Below are 15,501 nucleotides of genomic sequence, written 5' to 3' on the forward strand. Positions count from 1 at the left end.
TGTATATTGGATGGTGGCTACTCTGTATGTTAGTTACCTGTCTACATGGTGAATCCTGAGTTGAGCATCTGTAAACCAACGTGTTGTATCATAGACTGTGTATATAATTCAAGACTACTTTATTGCTTGTTTTGGAGAATGTTTGTCCTACATTATTTTTGTTAAAACAAGTAAAATTATCCTTGTTTTAACTTCGGTGGCTGTGATTGATAGTGTGACTATTCAGTGGCACATTTCTTGCTACCTTCTGCTACTCAACTCTAGTCTCCAAAAGGAGACATACTTAACATCACCTGCAGATCTGGTTTACCAACTCCCACGTTCCTCTTCTGTTGTACACGCAAGCATGTGGATAGGTACATATAAATTAAACAGATGCGGTTTAACCAAAGTTAAAGATTGAATTACAAACGTGCTTCATAGTTACCTTCACAAAAGCAACAAGAAAGGTTAACCCTACTGACTGGCCAATATATAGTTTAGCGTTCATACAGTTGAACCGAAAATACCTGAGGCTGTGATTTTTTTTTTTTGTACTTTTTTTCTCTCCTGAGAATAACCTCACTGACCTCAATAGAACTTTCCCCGGCAGGTATATACTCGGATTCTTCAAATTCCTGTATTATAGTTGCATGGAAATTCTAGGAACTGTAATCCGGAGGCTTCGAGACCAAATCGGAATAAAAGGGGCGAGGAAAACTGAAGGGACAATCCATTCGGGTTTAACTCGCCGTTTCACTGCAGTTTCAGCCCAATCCGTTCCCTCTTTTACGAAGCCAGGAAGCGCCTTCTACCCATCGGCGTTACTTGACTTGAGCCCAAAAGCCAAACCTCTGTCCCGCACGCACCCCACCCCCGCAGCCGGTGGCTTGCGTCCATTTGCGAGGACCCTAAAGCACAACTTTTTTTTTTGCAAGTTCGGTTCCGCCCGCCCCTTTTTTTGGAAAATGCCCACATTTTCTTTACTTCTCTTTTTACCCAGAGCAGCCCCCACCTCTCCCGCGCGCCCTTTCCAGAAAAACTATGCAAATTGCCCACGACCAGGAAGTAAAGCCGGAACGCACAGTAGCCTCTGCAAGACGCCCGAGGTTCCTCTCTGAAGCGCAGCGACACTGGCTGAGGCGAGAATGAGCCTCGCCGGTTCTTCTTGGCTAGGTTTTCACTTCCCCTGTTTTTAAGTTCCGAAAACTGGGCGACTGCGTTCTCAGAGAGGCTCCTTCTGGGCTGCGGGCTCGCTCTCCTTTTCCCCAGCCTCGGGGCTGAAGAAACGGTGGACTTAATTGGTGTGGAGTTCAACTCTCCAAGCTCAGGAAAGTAAGTCCCTCTTCTTTTCCGACCACTTTAAGGGGCTTTTGGCGGCCGCTTTCTCCCTTCCTGTCGTGGGAGATGGCTTGGTTTTATTGGAGTCTGTGGAACTTCCTCTGATCAGACCAGGATCTTTCTACCCGTCCGGTTCGACTTGAAGTGGCTGTTGGGCTGTTGCTTTGTTCAGTGATAAATTGCCTTATCTACGGAGAGTGGGTCGTAGCTTCTGACAGATTTCTTTCTGACTGATGTGGGGCCCTGGGGGATAAGTAAATGGGGTTTTTGCTCTCCAATGAAGTTGACAGTTGAAGTTGACAGTCTGGCCCCATTGCCTCTCAAGAAACTAACTAACTATTGTAAATTCACCCAACGCTTGATTTTGGTACTGTATTACTTATGCATGCATTATCTCTCCATCTTTTTTATTTTATTTAAGAAGCTTTGCCGTACAAGATATTGAAGATCTCTTGAAATTATCCCGTTAGACAGATCTAGCCTACAGTAATTTAATTAACTTATGATATTAGTATTTATATATTGTGAAATTAGAGGCAATGCTCCAGACTGTTAGATGTTAGTTGGGTTAGACATTGTATGACTTTGCCTCAAACTAGTAATGGATGATGCGACGAAGCCTGCAAACCTAAAAGAAATGGGTTAGTTCAGAAAACCATTGACGAACATATCATGATAGCACTGGTTTAATTTGTAAGTATTTGTTAGATAAGGTTATGTTTCACCTTTATTTCAGAAGGACAATGCAAGATGCCTACTTTTCTGTCTTCTCATTTGATCATTGCAAAAATGCCACAAGGCTGGGAGAAGGTGACTTGAGTCTCAGAAGGTTTGAGTTTGCTTCAGGGAAAATTTAGGATTTGAATCTGGGATCCAGTAGACATTATTTTGTACAATATTATTCTTTAGGAATGCTTCGGATGCACTTTCATTGGTCTGGCATGGATAAGATAAAATTGTCACAGTAGTTTGTAGAATTGAATAATAATAACATTAGTAAAGGGGTACAAATACATATTTAAAGCTCTCAAACCATTTACAACATAGTGCCATTTCCTGCTTTGTTAATTAAATTCTCAATGCTATGCAGTTTGAACTGTATGCTGAACAGTTCTTTAAAAAAAGAGGAAGTGCAATACTAAATGGGCAGTTTATACAGCTGATCCTGAGAGGAAGTTTTATCTGTATACCAGCTATGTTACAGTTGCATTAGTTGAAAGGAAGTCAGTGCTATTATTACAATAGCTCCACTATCCATCAATTTATAGGGAAGTAAATTTATGCAATTCAGTTGTTTAATTTTGATAGACATTTTCCCTCTTTTTCAGAATGTTTTTCAAGTGTCACTACACTTTTAGTCTTATTAAAAGTTGGTATGACACAATTGATTCATTATTTTAAGAAATATAAACCACACCAGATATTATCTATTTCCGCCACTTATAGATACTGTTAGCTGTTTTCCTCAACCGGATAATACTTGTGAGCATAATATGTTACTGTCTTGTGCAATTTAATAATAATGGAGCTGCCTTCGATATTAGTAATATTTTAACTAAATCATTGCTACAAGATGATGATACAATGTTCTTTTTTCTTATTAATATTCATTATAGCAAGTTTTTAAATATATATATAGAAGAGCAGTTGAAGTTAACTGTTTTCAATTTCTCAATCGTATCCTTATTTACCTGTTAGGATGTTCTAGAATCTATATACTTAAAGAATTTCAAAAACTATAGTCTTAATATAGGGTATTCATCTTAACAATATACTTCTGTTTTGTTGTTCATTGATTTTCTCCTATTTCACAATCTTGATATGGCTATCTGAATAGTTGTTTACTAGTTAGCATTTTCATCCATTGTTTTTGTAGCTTTCTGATACAAGCAATAGTTAATGATTACTCAAAATGGAATGTTGAACAATTACTTATAATTCTGGACAAATAAACTTTTAATTGATTTTATTCTTAAAAGGGTTTTCTTTGTAACTTGAATCAGGGGGAAATTGTTTCCTGGTTTTTAAGTCATTAAATTAAAAAAAAACAATCAAATTTGGAGTAGGGTTGATATGCTTGTGTTCAATGTTTGAAACATTTGATGCTTCAATGAACAAAGACAACATAGTATATATTTTGTGTAGTTACAATCCATTTGTGTTCACTAGAAAGGCTTATAAGTTGACAGTAGTAGCCTTTAGAATAAATAGTGTTGTCTCACAAATTGCTTAGTCAGTCATGATTCCAAATCACACTCTGCCTATTCTTAGTTTACTCCTTAGATAAGTGAATTACTATTTTCAAATTCAGAAGTCATATTAATAAGAATATGTTTATATAGAATGTACTGCATCAAGGTAACTTCCAGTTCTAAGAAGAAATTAGTTACAAAAGGTTAATGGTAAAAGGGCAATTTGGAGTGTCCTTGTATACGTTGCATATAGAGAAGTCAGGATGGTAAAAAGAGGCAATTGCATCTTGGTGGCTAGAATGTTCCAGCCAAACCATGACTTTATAGTTCCTCTCCCACCCCTCCTCCTCCACATCTGATGCATGCAAATTTAGGCTTAAAGGGATGTACATAATTGCGGCTATGTTGATTATTCCATATGTATGTTGGAATATAATGTTTTGTTCATTTGTTTTACTGATGACCATTATATTTATTTATTAAATGTAGATGCCACCGGTCTCATGCCAGAGTGACTCTATGTCCCTATCCAACTTTTTATAAAGTGTGACAAATTTTCAATATGAAGAAAAGGAAAAAAAATCCACGTGATTAATATTTGTTTTGTTTACTCAGCGCAATGAAATCATTGTAAGATATGAATGTAAGTATTAATTATTATATAATTAAGGATAGGATAGGCACAGATCGTATGAAAGAGTTGAGAATTTCTTAATTTCAGCAAGATATATTCTGTTAAAGAGAAACCCAAGCAATATATGAAGACATGGAGTCGCACTAGTAGTGAGAATGATGGCATGTGCATTTAATAAATGTAATTTCTGTCAGTAAAAATGTTCAGACATCTGTCACTATTCAGGTCTCTGTCACTTGCCAGACCACCAAATATTCAGAGACTGCTTTGGAGAATAAAGTTAAATGGTTAATTAATAAAACTATTCTCTAGGTTTCTATTTCATGAAATCCTAGAATTCTCTGGAATCCTAGCTAAAAACCTTTAACCTTTTTCAAGACATTTTGTGAAAATGCCTATACTGGTCTCTCAAAATTTCAGATGTGCCTAAACAACCAAAAACATTTACTGGCGGAGTTCATAGCAAGGTACTTTTTGCTATCTGTCACCTTTCATATACATAAGATTGTGCCATTTCTTGCTAAGAGTTTGAAAGTCATCTATAATCATTACTTTAAAAACGTTAATGCTTTGAAATAAACATCATAAATAGTCTGTTACACACTATGCTGTTAACAACCATACCATAAGGTCTGAGAGGAGGGGCATATTACAAGTCACATCTGAAGTTGTGACATCTGATGGAAATCAGGAGGCGGGCCTTTTCTGCAGTGGAATTTACTAAACATCATTTGCCCCAAAGTGACATTAGCTCCAGAATTCTAGTCTAGAATTCTTTCAAAACCTGGTTTTTCCCCCCAGCAAGATTGGGAAGCCCATGAGGTGGTTGCATTGTGTGTAGTATGTTGCTCCATTCTCCCACTGTCTTATTTACTGTGTATGTTGAATTGTTTTTAATGTTTATTTTTATTTGTTTATAGTGTTTTTTTATGACCCACTGCCTAGAATCATATTTATGAGATGGACTGCTATGTAAATGAAATACTTAAGATATTTGAGTTTCAATTAAAAATGAAGTTTTGCCTTAAAAAAAAAGAAAAGTATCTGATTCAAAAAGCTGTACAGCTGCCATATTATATAGTCTGGATATTGTGACTGAAGAACTGTATAAAGCTACCCGGTTACTAAAGAAAGAGAGTGTGAATAATATTTTTCATAGTTCCTTTTCTTGAAGTTTCATTATTGCATGTTAACACCAGCAGGAAATCCAGTGTTTCAGATAAATTTATTTTAAGTACTTTGTCACTAAAAACATGTAGGCTTGCTAAGTATAGATCATAAAAATAATACATTTTTCTAATTTTTCTTAAATACAGCCACACTTGTTTAGATTATTTTTTAATATTTTCTTTTTTGTTCTTTGGACATGTTGCAACATAGTGCTGAAAGCCCAAATATAGCCCTGATCACAAATACTGTGAATGTACATCTTTTTCCTATTGATTGCTAATATACCTCAATACGGTAAAATGATGAAGAAGGTATACTATACATTCCAGTCACAAAGAATATTAGATTGTCCCATTAAGAATTCCATTTTTTCAATTGTGGGTGTGGGAAATATCTTTTAGAAAAACTTTCCAGATCTAACCCTTGGCCCTTTGAAAAGCACAAGTCTTTATAGGTAGTCCTTGTTTAGCAAAAACCTTGTTTAGCAACCATTCGCACTTAGGATGGAAAAAGTAAATTTGTGATGAATTTTTGCATTTACAACTTTTGCGGGTCTGCAACGCAAAGGAAAACTGGAGTAAAGTTATAAGACAAATACATTTTCACTTCATGAGCATTTTGTTTAATTACAAAGTTGCCAGTCACAATTGAGGTCACCAAATGAGGATGACCTTTATAGTTTGCTGGTGTAACTTTTACAACCTCTTCTTTATGTCTGTTTTTTTCTTTCCTCCAAAGAACCAGTAGTCATTGCAATTGCTTTGGGAAATGTAAACTTTGAAAAAAACTAATAGACATTTACAAATTCAATATCTGTATAAGTCATTTTATCTTTCAGTCTTGCCTTCCTGGATTCCAACACATTACATCAATAATGTATATTTGTTTTTTTATATGAAAGTTATTTTGCAGTGGGAAGCGTCCTTTTATTTTGTGGTGTGTTTACCACAAACTTTAAATTCAAAATTAAGGCATGTATGAGTTAAAATGAAAATACCAAACATATGGTCCTTGCCACATAGGTCAGAGGTACCGACCCTTTTCTGCCATTCTACCAAATGTAAGAGGATGAACATGCTTCAGGTCCTTTTACTAACTTTGTCTTCTGGGGGAAATCCAGGAAATATGCCTGGAGCATCTGCCCTTTGGAACATCATACCCCTAGAGCAGAGTTTCCCAAACAAGGGTATATCCCTTGGGAGTCCAGGGGAGATATTTATGTTTTTTTATGTCTTTGTTAAAAGTAAATTTGCATTATATCATTTTCATTGTTTATTTGTATTCATTTTGCTATTTGGATTATTAGGGAAGGTGTGTACATTAAGGAGATCTGATGGCACAAGGTTTAAGAATCCCTGCCCTAGAGAATAATATGGTCCTGAGTCTGGTAGCATTTCATAAATCCTTAAAGACTTCAGCGTGAGATCTGGAGATTAGGTGAACTGTCAGTGTGATTCTGTGTTTGCTTAAGGTTTGAATTGAGTTTGTCATTAAGCACCATTATTATTAATTGTTGGTTTTTCACTTTTAACCACATGTATGCAACTATAGTCAGAGGTGGTCAGCAGATTCTGACCAGTTCTGGAGAATCAATAGTGGAAATTTTGAGTAGTTCGGAGAACCGGTATACACCAACTCTTACTGGCCCCACCCCCATCTATTCTCTGCCTCCTCAGTCCCGGCTGATTGGGAGGAAATGGGGATTTCGCAATAACCTTCTCCTGAAGTGGGGTGGGAATGGAGATTTTACAGTATCCTTCCACTGCCATGCCCACTAAGCCACTCCCACCAAGCCATGCCCACAGAACCGGTAGTAAAAAAAATTGAATCCCACCACTGCCTATAGTCACAACTGCAGGTCAATTGCTATGTAAAATACCCAAAGGTTATAATAAATGTGCTGAAGTATCTTTTTTATTGGTTACTTTTAGTTTCTAGATTTATCTTATCGATAGCATTCCTCACAGACAAACCAATTGAAGCAACTAGCAAATGCAGCTAGGTAATTATCAAGTTTAGAAGACAGAGTGTCTTTAAAAATGTATGTGAATGTCCCTGTAGCACATGTTAGGAGTACTTTAAATAAAATTCACCTTCTCCCAAGATTATGCAAAAGATACCCAAATAAAGATAGGAAAAGGCCTTAATTGATTTAAGGTGCTTCCAGTTGCTATGTGCGTGGACATTTGTGTTCAGAATCCCATTTTGCTTTTTCAATCTGAATCTATACATAGCCTTACCATCCAATTTTCAAATAACGTTGAACATTATATTCAAACATAATGGTTACATTATGGCTAGACATTATATGTAAACTAGGTATACAATATATGTGTGTCTTCCTTCAGGCATGAAAAAAATGTAGTCCAGAGATCTTATGCTAAAGTAAAAATAAAAAACAGATTAATTAGACCCTATACTTGTTGGGGAAAAGGAAAATTATTGGTTGGAAGCTTATATATATCAGGATTCTTTCAACCATATACTTTTAATTTATTAAACCATCTTCAGAATTGTGATTCACATAAAAAGTGTATGGGCATCCCTTAAGTAATTTATATGTATGAATAGTTGCATTGGGAAGAGTTATATCACAAAGCACATTTTGTTATATTGTTATAATTGTAGTTAGATATGACATTGTAGATTCAGATGTTATAAGGCAAGAAAAAATTACTATATTATGGCTTAGAATATTTCCAGGTGTCCCATGTGTCTTTTGCTATTCTGATATAAAACTAGTCAAATTTGCATTACAAGTCTATAACTTTGTTGTATTTCTTAAAATTGCAACCACTTTGTTAGTCAGGGGATGTTGAAATGTTTGCTATCCAAACCAATCAATCAATCAATCAATCAACCAACCAACCAACCAACAGTTTTTGAAGCCCATGTGCAGAATTTCCATTGTATTTAAGAAACAATGCTTACTAGAATTTATAGAACCCTTTTTATAGAAAGCAGAAAAAAGCACTTGTTGGCAGTTTGTTTCTCCTTCCCATTTATTTATATGTGTTCCCAAAACATAAAATAAAATAAAACATTTTGAAATGTTTTCAAGTGATCAGATGAATTTTGAAAACTGAGGACAAATATGACTGGATAAGCAAGTTAAAGCAACTGATTGAATGAACTTCTCAGACACAAACCTTATATAGAGAGAAGGAAGATGAAATCTCAATATCACACTCTCCCAGCATCTTTAATACATAGCAATCAATCCAGAGTCCATTAGTAATCCTAAATGTGACAATAGCAGAGATTTGAGTTGTGTATCCAACAGCAAGGTGGTTTTAAGCAATTTTTATTCAACCTTCACTAAAGAATCCAATACACTGTACATGCAGATAGTTTTTTTCTAATATGATCCTATAGGAGATCCTCACTTAATGACAACTTTGATTAGCAACTGTTTGAAGTTATGGTGACACTAAAAAGTAGCTTTATACAGTGACACATCCCTGTAGTCACAGGTTCATAAGTTGAACACTTTGCAATTGGTGAGTTTTTACAACTGTCACAACATTCCATGATCACATGCACACCATTTACATGTTTCACAGTTGAGTTCAAATAGTCAGTGGAGAAGCTGGCAGTAAAATTTATTTATTTATTTATTTATTTATTTATTTATTTATTTATTTATTTATTTATGCCATTTGTATGCCGCCCACTCCCTAGGGACTCCCTAGTGATTGCAAGTTGCAATCACATCTCTTGCTTAATTACTGTGGGTAATTTGCTTAATGCCCATAGCAAACATTTAAATACAACTTAACAGCATTGTTCAGTGATGCAGTTGCCAATCCCAATTGTGGTTGTAATGTTAAGCACTATCTGTAATTTTAAGATTATAGGAAATATATTTCACACGATTTGAAACAACTCTTGTTGAGATACCAGCTATTTAACTATGGCTAATTTATGCCAAACAAAAGAAATTATAACCATTAACCACAAACCAAACAGATTTTAAAATGAGCATTGGTTTAGTGCTTGAGAAACGAATTCGAGCTTGATGTTCAGGATTCTTATGAAAGAAGATTACTGATTTATAAACCACAATCCAATTTCAATCAAGATTTTTAAATACAGCAAAATTAATTCAATACGTTGTAAATTCATTTAAAAGTATATGACAATAAAAGTTTTCTAAATACTAATCAATTTTGGAATCATTTTTTTTGTTTATCAAATGTATATAACTGTCTATCCCAGTAATATGATTATAGGTGACATACAATAAAACAACCAATTACATCTTAAACATTAAAATAATAAATTGTAATAAGGTAATGGGAGAATGCACCAAAATCTCACATACTATGCAATATCTTACATTATCTTTTATATTCTTAGTAGATTGACAAATACTAGCCATATTTAAGATATTTCTTTTTTTTCCTAATGTCATTTTCTTAGTACATGCCTGTTAAACTCATGGGTGGTGGACCGGATAGGTCACGCAAAGGCCTGCCCACCCCAGGTCCTCAAAGGCAAAAAACGTTGCAATATGTCATTACCCGGCCCGTGACGTGATCAAGTTTGATACCCACTTCTTAGTGTTTTAAAAATGTTTTGGAATTATAAAGCTCACTGATTAGGAAGTAGAGGCAATGTGTAAAGAGATACATTTTATTTTTTCCTCCCGAGCTTTAACATTGGTTGATTGTAGCTTTTTTGTATGTTTATAATTTATAAAAATTATGATTCATCCAAAGATAAAGGCTGTAGCAGTATTTCATATCAAGACATAATCTTAATTTTAAAAACTCCTGCCTCAAACTTTATAACATCTATAAACATTTGTAAAATGGCTCTGAAGGCATCTCTACCACATATCAAAGAAGCGCTATTAGGAAATTATCTAGCAAAACAAGTTTTTGTATGCCAGATTCATGAAGAGAACAGCAAGCCAATAGCTACTAAATTCAATGTAGATGTTCCCCCTTTCAGTATGGTCTAATAATTAAAATGCTTGACTACCAACAGGTAGAACCTGCAGGTTCTAGTTTTCCTTTTTATACAGAAGCCAGCCTGGTGATCTTGAGCCAGTCACTTCCTTTCAGCCCTAATCACATCACACTCTGCAGCACATTGTCTGATAAACTGACTTATTCTATACTTATTCTGAAGCTTTGAGTGCATGACATGAAAGAGTCGTACACTCAAAGCTTCAGAATAAGTATAGGCAAGCCCAGTGACAAAGAAGTTGAGCCTGGAACAAAATACAGGTAGTCCTCAACTTATGACCACAATTGAGTCCAAAATTTCTGCTGTTAAGTAAGACATTTATTAAGTGAGTTTTTCCCAATTTTACGACCTTTCTTGCCACAGTTGTTAAATGAATTATTGCAGTTCATACGTTAATAACCCTGTTGTTAAATTAATCTGGCTTCCCTATTGACTTTGCTTATCAGGAGGTCGCAAAAGGTGATCACATGCCCTTGGGACATAGTAATGTTCATAAATATGAATAAGTTGCCAAACATCTGAATTTTGATCACATAATCAAGGAGATGCTGCAAAGGTCATAACTCTGAAAAACAGACACTTTTTTCAGAGCTGTTGTAACTTTCAATGGTCACTAAATGAACTGTTGTAAGTTGAAGACTACCTGTATATGTATGTCCTATTATCTAAATAAGGATCTAAAGCAGTGATGGGTTTCCAAACTTTTTACTATCGGTTTGCTTGCTCTCGCACGCCGCACAACACTTCTGCATATGTGCAGAAGTGTCCAGGCAAGTGGGCGTGGCCACCCATTGCTGCTACTACCGGTTCACCCAAACTGGGAGCAACCCACCTCTGATTCAAAGTTTGATTCACACAACCTTCAACTCTTATATGCCCCTTTAACTTAGTATATATAAGATGCAGTGGCTAAAGATATCACACCAGAGAAGACTATGGAGTCTAGTCCTGCCTTAGCCATGAATCCTCCATGAATCCTTTGGACAGTCATTCTGTCTTCATCACAGGAAAAAGGCAATGGCAAGCCACTTTCAAAAATGTTTCTATTAAAACCTGTGTGAATGGTCACCAGCAATCAAGATTAACTCAAAGATAACAAACAAACCTTTAATATATAGGGGTTGAAAATAAATAGTTATTTGTTCTGAAGAATCTTTGGTTGGACCATAGAAATTCAGGAGCTCAGTGGTACATTGATCTCATAATACAACATTTTTCATCAAAAACTTATTAAATATAATGCCAATACCGCTTGCATGTTAAAAGTTATTATTACACACATCAATTTCCCTTGCCCAATGTTTCTAAAGCAGTTTTTTAACTTTAGGAACAATGTCAGTCTATTCTGAAAAACGAAGAAATTTCAGTTGCCATCTTTATATATTTAGTTAACAATTATCTGTACTGAACTGGAATCCCAACCTTTTAAAATGTAATGTTACAAATGAATTGCAAATTACGAAATATTAAAATTTAAATAACCAAGAAAAAGGCATATACCACAACCATCCATACTATATCTGAAACATTTCAAAGACCAAAGCATTCTTCCCCAAATAAGAGTGATTAAAGTACCGTAAAAAAAAGCTATAAAATATTATTTGAATTCATGCCACATATTCCAGTTGCCCCCTACACAAATTAACAAAACTGCTTAACTATTTACTAATGCTATGTAAATCAGTAGGGAGGGGATGGAAAGCATAATGAAGGGAATGATATTTAACAAAGGCTGATTTAAAAAATAAGCAAGACAAGAGACATAAGAGGAAGAGAATAATGAAGAGAAAAAGCATATCAACATAGAAGCAGTATTCATAACATTTTCCTATAACTCTTATTATGCAGCAGTAACAACCAAATAACCAACAACAGTTTTTAATAGTTTGCATTCATATTAAAAAAAACCTTCCTCCTTCAATAGAAGCTTAATTAAATATCTTTTTCCATTCTGTATGATTATGAAATGATTTCTTAGTGTCATTTGAATGCGTCAAACAAAAGTAGCAGAATTCTAATGAAATATTTGAAGTGAAGCTATTAAGTTATAGGGATGAGAACCGGAGGAAGACCTTGTAGTTCTGAAATCATTGTGGCCCGAGTAGGAGGGTCATGACTCACTAATAATCTTACAAAGTTCAGCATTTGCACACAATCTGGCATTTCCAGATAGAACTGGGAGAGATAATTTATGGCATCAGTCATAAAAAGGTGAGCCATTCCTATTATATCAGTCTATTACTAAGAAGGTGTTTTGTTTCATTTTTATACCTCACTTAATTCTGCTGGAATTTCCGAGAAGGAAGTAGCTGTATTATAGCTGGACAGTTATTTATTTTGTAACTCTGTGTATTGATCTTTTTTATGTCTATAGTAGCTACGAACAAAGATCAAATAAAAAGTATAACATTTAGTTCTATTAATAATTAATAATTTTTAAAATTTAGCAAAGTGTTTTCCTAATATCAAGGTAAAAAAGGATTGTATCGGATTAGGGATTGTAGTTCTGGAAAATATTGTTTCCATAAACTTTAGGAAATCATAGTGCAGAGTTCTTTTGACCAAAATGTGACTTGATATAAGACAATTCAGATATGCTCTTCATCGAGGGGTCCTGGTGGTTTTTGAGCTTGGTTGTTTTCTTGCAGATGTTTCATTACTCAAACTAGATAATTAGTGCATTTGGTGTGTGGATAATGAAACATCTTCAACAAAACAATCAAACTCAGAGGTTTATGGAGATTCTCAGTCATCCAGGTCATGGTTGTCCCAAAGGTGCTTTTTTCAAGAGGTAACTTAGACTTTATGTTTTTTTCTTTGAAGACATTTTGTTTCTCATCCAAGAAGTTTCTTCAGCTTTTCAGAAGCTTCTTGAATGAGAAATGAAACATCTTCAAAGGAAAACCAGAAAATCCACTTACCTGTTGAAAAAAAGCCCCTTTGGGACACATCCAAGGTTAGAGATTAACAAGGACCCTTCATTTCAATTTTGACCTACAAACATTCTTCTTTATCAATACTCTTTCCCCCCCCTATCTTCTGTTTAGATATAGACTTCATGTTCTTTATATTTGAGGGCACGTTGCATTGTTGAATTACAATAAAATTAGGCTATGCTGCTTAGTCAAAAAAATACCATATAAAAATATCTTGCAATTAATGCCTTTATAATACGTCATGGATGTATCTGTGTAACATAAGGTTTTCATCTTGTTCGCCTGTTTATATATTGACTACTTTTACAACTTATAACTATACAAATTTGTATCCATTAGTTCTGTTGAAAAGATATTTTGTTAGCTATTCCTCTCCAGTAAGTGTATGTGATAATGCTCACTCTTCACAAACAGAAAAAAAAAAAAACTCTTGCACAGTGATGCGTTTCCAGGCATGACTCAGATCCTCCTGACTGGTGAAATTGCTGCTTAAATTATAAGCAAGGAACATTTCCTCTTTAAAGCAAGGTTGTTTTATTCCTTGGAGCATCACCACAGAAAAGGTGGTTATTGCTTAATGCTAAGAAGCTGAATGTCTTCCCCTGATTATTTGTGATTATATCAATATGACTTTAATATCAGTGTATTTGGCAGAAAAGATAATTTCTTATAACTCTGGATTTATGTCTCATGTATTTAGAAATAATAATAGTAACAATTACAGTGAACACATTTATAAGTTATATATGCTATTCTTATTTTTAAAGCTCTGTGGGTCTTCTGCAAACAGTAGAGGACAGCAGCGCAATTAAACCAGGATCATTCAGACACTCTTTGTTTTCAGTTAGAATAGAATAGCAGAGTTCAAAGGGACCTTGGAGGTCTTCTAGTTCACTCCCCTGCCTAGGCAGGAAACCCTACACCACTTCAGACAAATGGCTATCCAACATCTTCTTAAAGACTTCCAGTGTTGGGCATTCACAACTTCTGGAAGCAAGCTGTTCCACTGATTAATTGTTCTAACTGTCAGGAAATTTCTCCTCAGTTCTAAGTTGCTTCTCTCCTTGATTAGTTTCCACCCATTGCTTCTTGTTCAACACTCAGGTGCCTTGGAGACTAGTTTGACTCCCTCTTTTTTGTGGCAACCCCTGAGATATTGGAACACTGCTATCATGTCTTCCTTAGTCCTTCTTTTCATTAAACTAGACATATACCCAGTTCCTGCAACAGTTCTTCATATGTTTTAGTCTCCAGTCCCCTAATCATCTTTGTTGCTCTTCTCTGCACTCTTTCTAGAGTCTCCACATCTTTTTCACATTGTGGCAACCAAAACTGAATGCAATTAATCACTAATATATGAGAGTATGGCTACCTCAGTAATGCAAAAATAAGAAACAGCAGCAACAGCAGTATAGTGGCATTTCTCAGCAAACCCAGTGAATTTTATCAAGAGAGGAAGCTACCTCTTCATAGGAATGTGATGGAATACCATTTCTGGTCTTCCCTAGGAGATATACCCAAGTGGCTTATGTCACTCTTAGCATTAAGTTCTCCTCACACATACTCATCACACACATACATACAACCCAAAGAACTGGTACTGATTTCTTCAAGACTTAGACTAAAATCTTGTATTTAATTTGAAAATCCAAGCCACTATGCTACTCCATAGTTATAATGAGAAAACCCCAAGTGGTGATTATTTATTTCCTTGGGTGATAGGTTGTTCTTATTTAATCACTTTTTAGTCTGCTTTCCTTTATAAGTAAACTGAAACAAATCTTCAGGAGTTGCAGCCTCTTCTGAGAGGTGCTGTTCGCCAAATGGAAGACACAACATTTTTTTGCTTTAAAGAAACTTGCCAAATAACATTCTTAATTCTGGTTAGAACTGGACACAAATTGTCAGACATAGTTCCTTTTACTGAATGGGTATATCCTGCCAGGTTTCCAGTGTGGTTCCAGATTATGTTGTTATTCTCTATTAACCAAAGTAAATAATGGTATTCTAGTTAATGAAAAAGGCTGCCAAGTAAGTAGACAAAGAGAAATAGTGAAAACAGAGTTCTGTTTTGTGGGGGTTGGTAGTGTCTATAAATGTATGTTTAATGCTAATCTTCATTTTTGACCCAGTAGCGACTTTTGAATTAGCATATAAAGGGGAGAATCTAAGAGCCTTTACACTAATAAACTAGTGCTCATATAGTTGACATAACAGTTTTAGATTCCTGACACAGACAGTCTTAGTATTTTGTACTTTGATTAGCTCTTCCATT

The 15,501-nt window shown here is 35.1% G+C and overlaps 1 protein-coding gene across 3 annotated transcripts in view; it reads left to right on the forward strand.

The window, feature by feature from the left end:
* The first annotated feature begins 853 nt into the window (after window positions 1-853).
* The window catches only part of LYN (LYN proto-oncogene, Src family tyrosine kinase), a 56,754-nt gene continuing 42,106 nt past the window's right edge, over window positions 854-15,501 (forward strand). Inside the window, exon 1 of one of the 3 annotated variants that reach the window (XM_032222651.1) lies at window positions 854-1,314. The gene's annotated coding sequence lies outside the window, so the exon portion shown is untranslated. Of the gene's footprint in view, window positions 1,315-12,473; window positions 12,502-15,501 lie in introns of those variants that run through there. The other 2 variants (XM_032222649.1, XM_032222650.1) reach the window with 2 other exon arrangements.

This window comes from Thamnophis elegans, chromosome 8 (assembly GCF_009769535.1).
Source record: "Thamnophis elegans isolate rThaEle1 chromosome 8, rThaEle1.pri, whole genome shotgun sequence".
NCBI lineage: Eukaryota > Metazoa > Chordata > Lepidosauria > Squamata > Colubridae > Thamnophis > Thamnophis elegans.